General features: G+C 38.9%; 1 pseudogene; it reads right to left on the minus strand.

The window, feature by feature from the left end:
* Nucleotides 1–12,251: 12,251 nt before the first annotated feature.
* Nucleotides 12,252–12,513, minus strand: LOC114032964 (annotated as a pseudogene).
* Between the last annotated feature and the right edge of the window lie 2,272 nt (nt 12,514–14,785).

The raw sequence follows: 14,785 nt of genomic DNA on the forward strand, positions 1-14,785 counted from the left end.
TAGCTTTAAATCTATAATTTTTTGATTATGTAAAATACATTTAAGATAGAGAAAAATGCCTAGTATGGTGTAAGTTTATGGTGTCCTGAAATTCTTAGTGCAGTTTAAAGCTATGTTTAAAACTGCACACTAAAAGGTTTGGGACACCAACATGTATTGAATAAGATATTTACTACTAGTAGGATATTCACTCTACCTCCCTTACCACCTCTGCTACTCCTTCCAATAACAGTAGTATTTAGTTAGATCTGCCTCACTAATGGACCAGGATAATTTTTAGCATTTCCTAAAGGACATCACTTCACACATGCTGTCTCCAAAGTCGAATGCTACATTGAAGAAGTTCGAAAAGACAACTTTTTGATAAAAGTTCCCAGGGGACATGAGCTAGTCAGGACAGATGTTATATTTTTCATACCAACAGAGCAGACAGACAGACAGCCTCCCCCATAGTTGATAGAAAGCTGGACTTTGAGTTAGGAAATCATGGGTTTGAATTCCATCTCAGATATTTACTAGCTTGTTCACACAAGTTAATCACTTAATCTTTCTTAGCCTCAATTCCTGCATTTGTAAAATGGGGGCAGGGCTAATAATAATGAAGAACAAATGGGATATTGTGTATAGTAGTCCCCAGCATTTTTTGTTCCTCAAACTTCTTTCAATAACCCCAATAAAAATGGATTGTGAACCCTCCTTCAGGGCAATTTGATACACTGCAGATAATATCATTCATAATTATTTATTGCTTTAAGGTGCTATTAAGGAATTTTTTAGCATTAACCACTTGGACCAAAGTCAAAAACTCTCTGACAACTCCTGGTATAATGTATCCTGCAAACCTTTCACTAGATACATGTGAGCTATAATTATTATCATTACAAGGTAATAGAGTAAAGTATTCAGAGGTTCAGGACATTAATTTTTCTCAATCCTGGCTCATACCTTGTTGTCCCCCAAAAAATACTATGAGAGGAACTTCCAGAGATGGTGGACCACTGATAAAAAACAAATTTATCAAAGTAATAAGTATGAATCAGGGCACCAAGACTCTAAGTAGATGTTAAATAGTTCCCCTGACTCTTGGAAAGCCCTCAAGACCAGGTCCCCTGGGTAGGTTACTAGAATTTGTTTGTGTCCTCTCTGTCTATTTACACCCTGCAAGAGCTGTTCACTCATGAATGTGGAAACTAGAATCTCCAAAGTTATGTTTAAAATGAACACCAAGATTTTTGGAACATCCTGTATTTATGCCATACTAGGCATTCCTCTCTCCTTAATGTATTTTATATAATCAAAAAATCATAAAATCTCTATTTGGGACTGTTTTAAAGAGAGGTAAGAGTGATTTAGAGCAATGCAGTTATATTCCCCCTGCCTGGATCCAGTGCCAACTAGGCTTTCTCCATTTTCTCACCTGCCAAATTCTGATGAGAAGCTTTGTCCTGTCCACAGGAATGGAAACTGCTGACTGTAAACTCCAGAGAACTGCCAAGTATGAATGGGCTAGTGATTTACACTCATCTAAGCAAAAAGGAAAAAAAAAATTCCCAAGAGGCCCACATTCAATTATTTATTAAAATACCTGTTCTCGGTAAGTTCTAAGATGCCCCTGTGGTGTTGGAATAGTTAGTTATAAACTAAGGAAGACCATGCATGAAAGAACCTTGCAGCTTAGTGTTTATAGCAAGTTATGGCTGATACCAAATGTCGGCAGAGTAAACCATGAGTTTGATTAAATGTCTTTATAATGATGTTATCAAAGCCCCAAGCACCCATAACAGAGCAAACAAATGTGTCAGAGTAGCAGTAAGCTATAAAGAGAAAAGAAAAACTGTTATCTTCAAAATGGATGAGCAGCAAAGTAAGAAAGTTACTATTTATTTTCCACTGATAACTCATTGAGGATGCAAGATTGGAGTTTTTATGGGTGCTCAGGGCCATCAGGTTGATGCAGGGGTCATAGACCCTACAAAGACTTGAAAGTGACCCCATATTGGTCCTTGGAAGACTGGGCACAGAGTGGCATGGTTGACCAATGGAGACTCCACTTAAAATCTTAAGGATTCTGAGGATGAATAGATGTCCTCCTTCAGCTCAGTTCAATTCAATAGACACCTAGTAAGCCCTGACTGCACAAGTCACTTACTAGGTGCCCTGTGATTCACAAAGGATGATAGATAGGTTACAGGGATTGGACTTGTGATTTTATTGACACAGGGAACTTCTTGGTGAGGAGGCTTGCTCTACTAAAGAAGGTAGGCATTTTTGTTGTAACTCATCGTCTTAGAGAGTTTTCTAGGGCAGAGGGGTCAAATTATGTGGCCCACTGGCTGCATGTGATTCACAACACTCCTGAGTGTGGCCTGAACTAGATTAATACATAATTGGTAATTATTTAATCAAATAAATAAAAATACAAAAAAATATAGATAATATTTATATATAGTTTCCTAAGTCAACGTGCAGCCTGTAGGGATTGTTGTGTACAATTTAATCTCTCCCCTCCCCCTCCAATTTCTATTTGAGTTTGATACCATTGTCCTAGAATACTGAGAATGATTTGCTCAGGGTCACACAGGCAGTGTGTGTTAGACAAAGGACTCAAACCAGGTTTTCCTGCCTTCAGTGCTAACTTTCCACCCACAAGACTGAGCTGCCTCTTGAAAGGAATGATACAAAGGGAAAAACAAACAAAATTCCCTCAAGGAACTTATTTTCCATTCATAGAATTCTAACAATTTTGGCTTTGACTCCTCATATAAAATGTTATGGACTCAATCTCATGAGAGCATTAGCCCAAAATAGAAGACATTGGCCATTTAAATACTAGAAAGCCTCAGTAGCACGGAAGGGGCAAAGCTATGAGGATCTTCGGTTGTCTCTAGGCTAGGGCTGAGGCATCATCCGCCCTCTTGATACTGACTGATGTTCTCAGCCTCTCCTCCTCCTAGGACATCTCTGGGTATTAGTCCTTTCCTGAATTTGGATGCCCTGGCCATTTCAACCCTAGACCATACTATCCATTAAATTTCTCTCTTATATAGGTCCCCATACTGACAGTGATTAGTAAACTATCCTTGGGGTTGGTGTCCTAGAGTAACCGAGGCTCCATTTTGAGGAAAGACCCAGGCTAGTCATCCTCCATTTCCCTTCCAGCTCTGCTTCTGGCTTTCTGGGTTTTGCCTTTGTACCTTAGCTGCCATCCAACTCTGAAGCTTCCTTCAGTGCGTCTGGTCTTCTCACCTTGGAACATCCTTGCTGACTCCCTTCTCTAATTGATAAGTTCCTCTCATGGTCACCATTTGGGGAGTCCAGGTTAGCCCTACTGGACTCCTTGGTTGGTTCTGCTTCTGACTCTCTGAACTTTGACACCATGACCCCCTCAGGTACCTTCTTCCCACCCCCACTGCTTTCACCCCCTGTCTCTACCCTACTATTTTTTTTCTTGCATTATCTTCCACCATTAAAATGTAAGCTCCTCTGGGGCAAGAATTGTGTTCTTTTTTGTTTTCATTTGTGTGCTAGAGCTTGGTACAGTGTCTGACGATTAATGCTTGTTGCCAGCCTGCCTGTATTGTAGGATCACAATTTTAGATTTGGATGGGAACTTAGAAGTCATTTAGTTCACCCTCCTTATTTAATGGATAAGAAAAGTGAGTTCCAATGTCCAATTCTGTATTCATCTGGGCTGTTAATTGGTCCTTGGTGTGACTTTCTGAGGTGAGGTAGAGAGGTGACTTTCTGAGGTGAGGTAGAGAGATAGGACTTCCCCCCGCCCCCCCCAATCTCAGGTGATTCTATGAAAAATCACTTGTCTCCTGGGACATTTTAATTTTCCCCATTGAGCTTTGGTTCAGGGAATGTTACATTGGTCTATGTGTCTTAGCTAAATTTTGTACCTTATCTGGTGCCTTGCATGATATTCTTCATAAAGTAGGTACTTAATATATGTTTATTGAATCAAATATTTGTATCAGAGTTTATGGGAAGACCAAGATACCTCACCTACATCTTCTCATAAAGTTCAACTAAAGGGCCTCAGAGTTCAAAAAAGGTCAAGAATGGACCAATGCTCTTATTGACCAGTACTGCCTGGGGAGGAGCCAGGCTCTTGGTCCTTTTTCCAGGACTAGGTTTATTACTCATGGAAGCAGAGGTCTCCCTGGCTTCATTATCCCCCACCTTCTGGATTGTTCTTTTGCTCTGTATTTGTTTAGAAGAGAGATGACTGTATATCACTATGAGTGGAAGAGCTCTTTCTGAGATTAGAGGAAACCATTGAAGTTTTCTAAGACATCTCAGTAGCTGAATATAGTTTCTCAGTGGCTTTTGATGTTGTTTTCACCATCTGTTGTGAAACAGCTGCAGAATGCAACTTTTGACATTTAAGAGGGGGGAAATGAAGATGGTAAAGATATTTAACTTTGAAAGGTCACTTGATATATGTAGGCAGGCCACAATAAATGACCAGATGGGTATTGAAAACGTGGCACTTCTGGGACTGAAACTGATTATAGAGGTACCTGCAAATTTTCTCTCTTTTGAGGACGCAAAGGGTGCATGAGTGGGAAGCCCCCTCTGAGGGATTATTCACCAGGCTGTCCATTAATACAATGTGTTTGGGTCAGTGTTCTTCGAAGGCATAAGTGCTCTTCCCTTGTTCCATGAAAACAAGGAAGGAACTGGCTGCATTGTTTTCTCCTAAACTTTCTGTATGACATCCAGGAGACGAGACTGAGATACCCAGGGAAATTTACTACCCAAGGTGCCTTTGCTTTATTGTTTTTGTGCTCTGGTGCCTCAGAAGCCAGAAAGGGAAGCATTTGGCCCAGGGGTCAAGAAAGATGGTGCCACAGAAGGGGGCACATTTTTTGCATAGGAGGCCTTTACCAGGAGATAGCTCACATTCTGCCCCTGAGTATAAGGAAGCTGCCAATGGGATAATAAAATTAGCCAAGGTCAAAGAAAGACTTGGGGCTTCTTTTCAGGAAGCAAAGATAATCGGCTGTGGCACTTGGGGGGTGGAGTTGGTTAGAAGGACAATACTCTGGGGATCCATGCATTCTGTCCCCTTCACAGTTTCATGGAAGATTCACCTGAATAAAGGAGTCAATCCAATTCAAGAATATTAAGAGTCTATCTGCTATGTGTCAGGTACTGGGCTAGTTGATGGCAATATAAAGGCAAAACTGAGATGGTACCTATTCTCAAGGAGTTTACATTATGCTAGGGAGATACAACATGTACATAGATAATAAATACCAAGTACTGAAAAGTTATATAAAGTACTTTCAAGAAGTTGACAGAAAACTACCAACTGGAGGTCAGGAAAGGCCTTGTGTAGACAGTGGCACTGGAATTGTGACATGGAGAAAGCTAGGGATTCTGTGAAGCAAAGACAAGTAGAGAGTGCATTTTGGACTCACAAGATGACTCACGAAGTCACAGAGGCAGAAGATGCAATATACAGGGAATAAGTAGCTGTCCAGTTTGCCTGGAATGGAAAATGTGGGAAGTGTGTGAAAGGAAAGTATGTGATATGTAAATAAGGCTAGAAAGGTAAATGAAAGTCCTGTCTTTGAAGGCATTTAAACAACAGGTTTAGGATTTTTTGTTGTATCCTAGAATAGTAGGGAGTCACTGAAGGCTTTCAAGTAGGAGAATGACATGATCCAATCTGTGTTTTAGGAATGTCACATTGGCAACTATGTTGAAGATGAATTTAAGAGGGGCAGAGACTGGAAGCGGGTAGACTAATTAGGAGGCTGTTGAAATAATGCAGGTAAAAGGTGATGAGGGGATGAACTAAGTTGGGGGCTGTGAGAGTGAAAAACATTTTGTAGGTAAGAGTGACAAGGTTCAGAAACTGACTGGATATTGGTTGGGTTTAGAGAGAGGTTAGATTCAAGGATGACCCTCAAATTGCAAACCTGGATTGCTTGAAGGATGTGGAGATGTCCTAGTAGGATCTCCTTTTCTTTTGCCTATAGCTATTTTTAAATTTTATTTTCTTTATTAAACCATAAAGACATATTTTATTGCCTCCTTTTTTTCTTTTTTATTAATTAATTTAGTTTTTGTTTTTAACATTCATTTCCATAAGTTTTGGAGTTTCAGATTTTCTCCCCCTATAGCTATTTTTTTTAAGCCAAGTGCATTGTATGGTTTGGTAGCCTTTCATGGGTGATAGAACATTCTAGAGGGAAGGCAAATAATGTTTTGGGCATTAGAAGACTGCAATGTTTTAAGAACATCTGAGTTCAAATCCCTCCTCAGATACTTACTATTGTGATCCTGAGGAAGGCACTTCAGCTATGCCTTAGGATCTTCATCTTTAAAATGAGCAGCTGGGCTAGATGATTTCTGAGGTTACTTCCAGCTCTAAACTCATGAGACTATAGCATTACTTGCATGTGGTCAGCCTGCCTCTGTTTACAGATTTCTGTGGAGAGAAGAAAATTCTCTTAAATGTGGTACATTATTACAAGTTATCACACATTATTACCTATGTGGTCTGCAAAATGATTGTCACCTCCCTTCATCTCAACACTCTGTTTCCAGTAACATAACCTATGATTCCATTACCTTTTTTTGGCTTCCATGTCATACTGTTTACTATACCGAACTTCTAGGCTGCTAAAATTCCCAGGTCTTTTTCACATAAGCGCTTGTCTAGCAATTCTCTGTAATCCTGTGACCAAGCCAAAACTATTCTAATAGTTTTAGGTCAGAGTTGATGAGGGCCTCTGACCTAGGATGCAGAATATACAAATTGAGAAGAACAGACATATGCAAGAGCTATTACAGAAAAAGAAACAATATTTGGCAACAGGTTGGCTATGTAGGGTGAAAGAGAATAAAGAGTCAATGTAGTGAGCCTCAGAGACTGAAAGGATCAGTTATTCCTCTCTTCTTGATACATGATTAACCCATCTTCTTTTTTCAATCATACTTAAAAAAGACAGCTCTGTCACCACTCCTCACACTTAATTCCTTGTTTATAATGGATTGTAGCCTGTTCATGTCTAACATGTGGCTATCCATTACTTTATTTATGTGTCTCAATTGCACTTTTTTGAAGAATGAACCTGATCAAAATGGACATATAAATTTAGCAAAGAATTTTTTTTTTATCCTTTGTGAGTATTATTATACAGGGTTTAGGCAAAATGGGAAGCCAATTCCTCCAACATACACCACTTTATTTTGCATTTTGCTACTAGCTCAACATAAGTCTGAAATGCTTATCCAAAATACCAGTGTAATCTTAGTCTGTATTAATAGAAATCTAATGTCCAGAACAAGGGAGGTGCTAGGTTCACTGTATTCTGCTTCTGTCAGATCGTGTCTGGAGTTTTCTGTTCAGATATGACTACTATGGTATTTTGCAACTTGTAGCCATATACCATTACCAAATTGATAAAAAAAAAGTTTGGCCTGTGATTCAAGGAGAAATTTGGAGTCATTAAACCCAATTGAAATAAGACAACAACAAAATAATCAGAGATGTCCAAAAATGGAATGGGCTGGCTTATTGGGTACCCAGTTACCCATCTTTGGAAGCACTCAAGTAGTTGCAGAATCTTATCATAGATATCATAGAGGGAATTGATAAACCTATGATAAAGATTTGGACTAGATAACTTCCAAAGTGATTTCCAAATGAGAGTCTATGCTTCTGTGAGGTTCCTTAAATGGGTAAAGGGGTACTGAGTCCTGGGAACTGGGAACCTCACCCTCACTTCAGAAGCTTAGCAACAAATTGAGAGAAAATTAAAATGGAGCTAGGAACTGAGCGATTATACTGAGTAGAGGTTTCTAGGTTTGAGAGATGAATGTGATGGGATGTGAAGGAAAGGAATACATTTCCCATACCAATTTGTTATTCATGTAAATAAGAGTTTTAGCCTCAAACTTTCTGGCATCTTATTATGCAGGTGACTTGCTCATTGCCATGCATACAATTTGCATTTTTTCTTTCTATGCCAAAAAAATGTGTAGACTGTGACTTGTACACAGAAATTATCTAAAAGCACACATGAACGTTTCTTTGGTGTGTGTGTAAATATGTACATATGAATCCCATTAGATAAAGGCCCAGATGTCACCGAAAATGGCTGTTTCCAGCATCATGTCTTTATGGCAGATGTTACATTTCATTTCTGAAATTCAGTCCTGTGCTTCTTAGACTGTGTTTCTACCACATGCATGTTTACGGATCTCAGCCCACCATGTAGGTAGACATAAATGCACACTTGTGTGTCTCTGTCTTACATGTTGACTTAAAGGAGCTTTTAACATCTGAAATCTTGCCCTAGAAGAGGCAGCTGGTGGCAAAGAGTATGTTTTAAAAGGGCACTGGCTTTGAAAAGACTTCAGATTTGTGTTTCTCTGGATTTTGTCATTGCAAATGGGGAATTTGATTTAAAACCAGGTTTTGGTCTTTTCTGTTACTAGGAGGTAAACATTTCTCATTCTCAAAAACCACAAATTAATCATTTTTGCAAATCAGGGCTGAGCTCTGAGCCCCTGACCAGGAGTGCTGAGCCCATTGGCCTCAAGAGCCTGGATTTGCCAGGGTGTGCTGCTAATACATATGCATTTGTGCTTCTTGTGGGAGCTTCGGCCCCGCAGGCATCAAGGGGTGAGGTTCTGCTCGCTAATCATAATGCGATATCAGTGTTTTCTGCAAATCCCCTTATTATCTCTGCATCATTAGCAGTTTCTGAGCTTGTCTACAGCTAATTTCACAGTGAATCTTATTTCTATCCAATATTTTGAATAAGCCATCACACTGGGCAGTGGCTGACATACCACTGAGAAACAGACAAATCAACCTAAAGCAGGCTTTAAAACAATCTCCTCAACCTAGCCCTAGGTCATGATTTAGGACAAAAAAGTTGGAAAGTTTCTAGATGAATTTTCTCTTAATGTCATTCGGGCTTTATCTATCTCCAGTCAACGTTGCTGGTAGAAAAGGAGGATGCAGCTTGAGCCCCAGACCACCATATTAATGGAGTAAGTTCATCCTAGGGGCAAATCTCTAAAATTCTCCAGGGATCTGTCCTTGGTCCAGTTTTTTGCAACATTTCATCACTGACATGGATACAGGCATACTTATCAAACTTGTTGATGTCTCAGATCTCACATAGATGACAGAATTGGGATCCAATAAAGAGAACTCTTGACAGGCTAGAACAGTAGACTGAATCTAAAATGAAATTCAATAGGGATAAATGTAAATTCCCATATTTGTGTTTGAAAATTGAGTGATGCGAGTATGGAATGGAGGTGACATTGCTAGATAAGTGCTTATGTGAAAAAGACCTGGGAATTTTAGCAGCCTAGAAGTTCGGTATAGTAAACAGTATGACATGGAAGCCAAAAAAAGGTAATGGAATCATAGGTTATGTTACTGGAAACAGAGTGTTGAGATGAAGGGAGGTGACAATCATTTTGCAGACCACATAGGTAATAATGTGTGATAACATGTAATAATGTACCACATTTAAAGAAGGATACTGACAACCTGGAGTGTATCTTGAGGATGACCAATATTGTGAGGGGATTTAAAATAATTCCATCTAAGGATCTGGGGATAATGAGCCTGAGATGAAAGAACTTGAGTTGTTGAGCCTGAAGAAAAGAAGATTTAAGGGGACATGATAGCTATCTTAGAGTATTTCAAGGGCCTTCAAGTGGAATAGAGATTATACTTGCTCTGATTAGCCCTGAAGGACAGAACTAGGTGAAATTGGTAGAAGATGTAGAAGTACATTTATCCTTGATAAGAAGAAAACATTCCTAATAATTAATTGGAGCCATCCAGAAGTGGAATGGGATGCCTCTGGAAGCCAGTTCCTTCTTGCTGTAGGTTCACACAGGATGGAGTATTGTCAACTTGCTGAGAATGTTGCAGAGGGAGGTTTTATCAGGTAGATTGTCTCTGGGGATTATCTAATTCTGAAATTCTTTGACATTTAGAGATACTGAGGTCAGTGCTTTCAAATCATCATTTTCAAAAAGTCTGAGATGAGAGAGAGCCAAGGCTCCTTGTGGAAGACATAATTATATTAAGAATATGGATTAGTAGGCAAGTTCCCTTTACCAGTATGTTAAATTATATCTTGGTCCCTAAAAGAAACAATCCATTTTTCTCATTAAGCAGTTATCAGACAATTTGGTCAGAGACAAGAGGGTTCAGATCATTCAAGAGTTACCCAGCCTCTAGAGACATAGAAGCTTCCAGGGTCCCTTTAGAAGCTGAGAAAAATGTATCGATTCCTTTAGCTCAAACAGGTCCTTCTCTAACTTATGGAAAGCTCTCAAGGTGCTAAGTATAACAACAATAGCTATAACAGCAACAGCAACAACAACAATGATGATGATGATGACTGAAATTTTTATAATACTGTGAAGTTTTAAAAGTGCTTTGTGTATGTGAGCCTTATGATAACATTGTGAGATATTTACTATTGTTCTCCCCATTTTACAGATGAGGAAATTGAATCCAGCACATCTAAATACACAATGTGGGCTAAGATGGCTCTTGGGGCTTTCCCCCAGGAGTCTGCTTGTTTAAGTAGAGGGATGGGATAACAGCAGCAGATTAAAATCTGCTGTGAAGAAGAAGAAACCCTAGAAAAGTATTTTGACAGAATTCAGTTGTAAATGGAGTCCTCTGTCCAAATGGGTATAATTTAATGTGGGCATGAAGACTTTACATGTTGAAGCTAATTTTTGATGAATCTGTTCCTTATTAGAAACCCTGACTAGGTTTTCAGTTGCCTCCTCCAGTTGTCTGTGAGGTAAGGAAAAATATTTTGACAGGTAAATTCAAAATTCTTCTTGGTCTAATCTGTCTCTGCTGGGAAGGATGGAAGAGTTAGTCAGTCAAGTATTTCTTAGGTACTTATTATGATCCAGGCACTGTGCTAAGTGCTAGGGATATAAAAAGAGGTGAAAGCCCCTGACCTCAAGGAATTCACAGTCTAATGGAGTAGCTCACAATCTAATGGATTGAGGATTTAAGCATTATGCCATCCTGAAAGATTTTCATCCTAGAAGAGTTAGTGAGAGGCTTTTAGAGGAAAAGGGGCATTAGTAACTTTAGTACATTAGTTAGTACCCTTTTTCTTGGCTTAGACCTAACCTCATGTTTTCACTGGGTTATGGGTGTGATAACTATGAGGACAGGAGACCTAGCTTCCAAAACATATTGATGGATTAATCTTAAACACCCAAACCAGAAAGTCAGTCAATATGGGGCTTCAAAAAAAAAAGTTGGTGTGGTAAGATCAATTGGATTAGCTATGAGCCAGGAATTTGAAAGGGTGGGGTGGGGAGGTAGGATTTTCATTCTCCTGGGTGCCCAAGTTATTCTCTGAAATTAGAATGGGCTGCCTTTTAAAAGTACTAGGTTCCTTTTCACTGCAAGTCTTCAAGCAAAGACTAATGACTATTATCTTTTGTATTGTAGTGAATTTTTTTTTTTTGGAGTAAGGTTAAGTTAGGTGGCTTATGAGGTCAGTGGGAACCTACTACCTTCTGTAGTGACTGACTTCATTCTAGGGATTAGGAGGTTTTTCCTCACATCAAACCTAGATTTTCCTCTTTGTACCTATTACTCATAATTCTACTATTTGAGGACAAGCAGAAGAAATCTATTTTATCTTCTGGTGAATGATAGTCCTTCAAGTAAAAGCTATGTCTAAGTGATTACAAGTATCCAGAAAAGTGCTTTTTATCCTTATTGGAACTGTAAATATAATCTTAGGACATTTTGAATTTATATCACTTTGTTTTCTAAGTTGGGGTTTGTTGTTGTTCAGTTGTTTCAGTAGTGTCTGATCTCTTTGTCACCCCATCTGGGACTTTCTTGGCAAAGATACTAGAGTACTTCAAGTTTCCTCCTCCAGCTTATTTTATAGGTGAGAAAATTGAGGCAAACAGGGTTAAGTGACTTGCCCAGGGTCACATAGCCAATAAGTGTCTGAGGTCAGATGCGAATCCAGATCTTTCTAATTCCAAGTTGTGTGCTCTATTCACTGTGCTAAACAAATTAGGGTTATATGTACTTAAAGTCACATCTTCTTTCTTTCTCCCTCCACCCAAAAGAATTTATCTTTTGTTTTTATACTCCTTACATTTTCCAATGTATCCATTTCTCTTTCCTCTGCTAGAGATCCATCCCTTAGAATGAATAATCACAAAGACCAAAAATAAGCATTTCAACAAAACTGCCCAACACTTTAAAAAAGTCTCATTAAGCAGTTCTTGCCAGATCTTCTCCATCTCCTCCTTGCAGTTCAAGAAGACATCTTCCAGTTACCATGTGGAGTTGGCCAAGGCAGGGTTGGTGTGCATCACCACCGTGTCATAGGCCATCCAGGTCATTTGAATGGATATCTTCTCTATCTCCTCCAGTATCTTCTCCAAGTCCTTGTTTAGGTTAGACAGCATCTTCAGCATGTTGTCATAATTTCTGTCCCCAAGATCAGACTCAGCCATTACAGCCTCTGGGGCCCCCTCCCTGCCCACCCAGTTTCAATTGTTTTCATGTTCTTTCTATTGTTTTCCATGTTCTGCCTAGGTCACTTTGAATCAGTTCATATAGGTCTTCTAGTGCTTCTATATATTCATCATAGTCATTATTTTTTACAGTCACAATATTCCATCACATTCATAGAGGATAAGTTCTTTTTAATTCATTAGTAGTATTCTATTTTTTTCCAATTGCATGTAAAGATAGTTTTCAACATTCATTTTTGTAAAATTTTGAGTTCCAAGTATTTCTCCCTCTTTCCCTTCCCTCCTCCTTCCCCAAGACAGCAAGCAATCTGATATAGGTTATACGTATATAATCATGTTAAAGGTATTTCCACATTAATCATGTTCTGATGGAAGCATCAGAACAAAAGGGAAAACCAAAAGAAAGAAAAAAAACAAAACAAAAAAACAAAAAAAAATGGAAATAAGATGTTTCGATTTGCATTCAGACTCCAAAGTTCTTTCTCTAGATGTGATTAGCATTTTCCATCACGAGTCTTTAGGAATTGTCTTGGATCATTATATTGCTGAGAAGAGCTAAGTCTATCATAGTTAATCATTATGTAATGTTGCTGTGTACAATGTTCTCCTGGTTCAGTTCACTTCACTTCAGCATCAGTTCATGTAAATCTTTCCAGGTGTTTCTGAAATCTGCCTACTCATCTTATAGCACGTAATATTTCATTACATTCAAATACCACAACTTGTTCGGCCATTCCCCAATCCTTCAATTTTCAATTCTTTGCCACCACAAAAAAGAGCTGCTGTAAATATTTTTGTACATGTGGGGAGGACATCTTCTTTAGCCACTCCTTAGTTGATGGTTATCTACTTTGCTGGCTAGTTCCTTGCTACTAAAAATGTGTTTATATAGCTTTTTGAGGGGTTATTTTTGGTCATTCACCTCCTTGGCGTGTATGCCTAGCAATGGGATTTTTGGGTCAAAGCTTGTGGACATTTGAATAATTTTCTTAGTATAATTCCAAATGGCTGGACCAACTCATAGCTCTACCAGTCATGTATTAGTGAGTCACACTCTAGTTCAATTTAATTCAACAAACTTATTAAGTAAATGCCTGCTATATGGATTGTCCTATAGTAGATGTTGATGATACAAAGATGATATCATGTACAGTCCCTGTTCTTATGGAATTTAACGTCTCAGTAGGGGTTGGGGCAGAATACACAGATAACTAGTATGATAACAGCCTAGGAGAAGTATAACTAAAGCTGTGCGAGAGATTTAATGGAAGAAGGGTTATTTATTAGTAGAGATAAGGTGTAATAAGAGGTTGCTTCATGGGAGAGGTGGGATCTGAGCTTGGCTTTGTCATGGGAAAAGGATTTTAATAAGAGGTCATGGGGTAGGGCTAGTACATTCTAGGTACTGGTGATGCTGAATCAAAAGACAATGAAATAGAGAGGGACAGGATGAAGTCTGGGAATGCAGTCCAGTATTGCAGTAAGCTTGGAAAGATAGGCTGAAACCTGCTTCTGGAGGACTTGATTTGTAGGTTTAAGAGTTTTCATTTGATTTGATAAAAAATAGGGAGTGACCCCAAATTTTTGAGCAGGAGAGTGACATGGCCAGACATATGCTTTAAAAGATAATTTTTGGCAGCTGTGAGGAGGGTGAATTAGAGAAGGAAAAGACTGAATCAGGGAGATCACTTAGGAAGTGACGAAAATAGTTCCAGCAAGAGATGCTAAGTGTCTGAACCAAGGGAAGTGGGAGTAAAGAGGAATGTTTCTTTGTAAGATGCTTTATGCTAAAAAGACTAAAATTAATTTCCTCAGAAACATGAGGAATTCCTTCACCCATTCCTGAGCCAAATCATGCTGACAAAAGAAGTCTTCATGGGGATTTCAACTGTTTCATTTTTTATAGTGCAATGCATTTGGTCTGAATGTGGATTCTGTTTACCTTGGAATACTAAGGGTCTATCTAAATACCAAATATTTGTAAGGGAATTTTGGAAAGTATCTGAGCAATGGATAATTCAACCGTGTTCCCCCTTACAACCTAGGTCCATGCTTTTTGGACCTACCAGCCTTAAGTAGAAACTACATTTATTCCAAACTCTCTGATTTCTGAAGCCCAGAGCCCATAACCCTTTGGTACCAAGAGATCCTAGAAAAGAATATAGTTGCTGAGATCCTGGACTTCTGTTTACCCATTGTTTCCATGCTGGAGTGGATCAGGGATGTGATTGTGCTGAGGGCTTATTCTGTA

This window comes from Vombatus ursinus, unplaced genomic scaffold (genome assembly GCF_900497805.2).
Source record: "Vombatus ursinus unplaced genomic scaffold, bare-nosed wombat genome assembly UNPS02006216.1, whole genome shotgun sequence".
In the NCBI taxonomy this organism is placed as follows: domain Eukaryota; kingdom Metazoa; phylum Chordata; class Mammalia; order Diprotodontia; family Vombatidae; genus Vombatus; species Vombatus ursinus.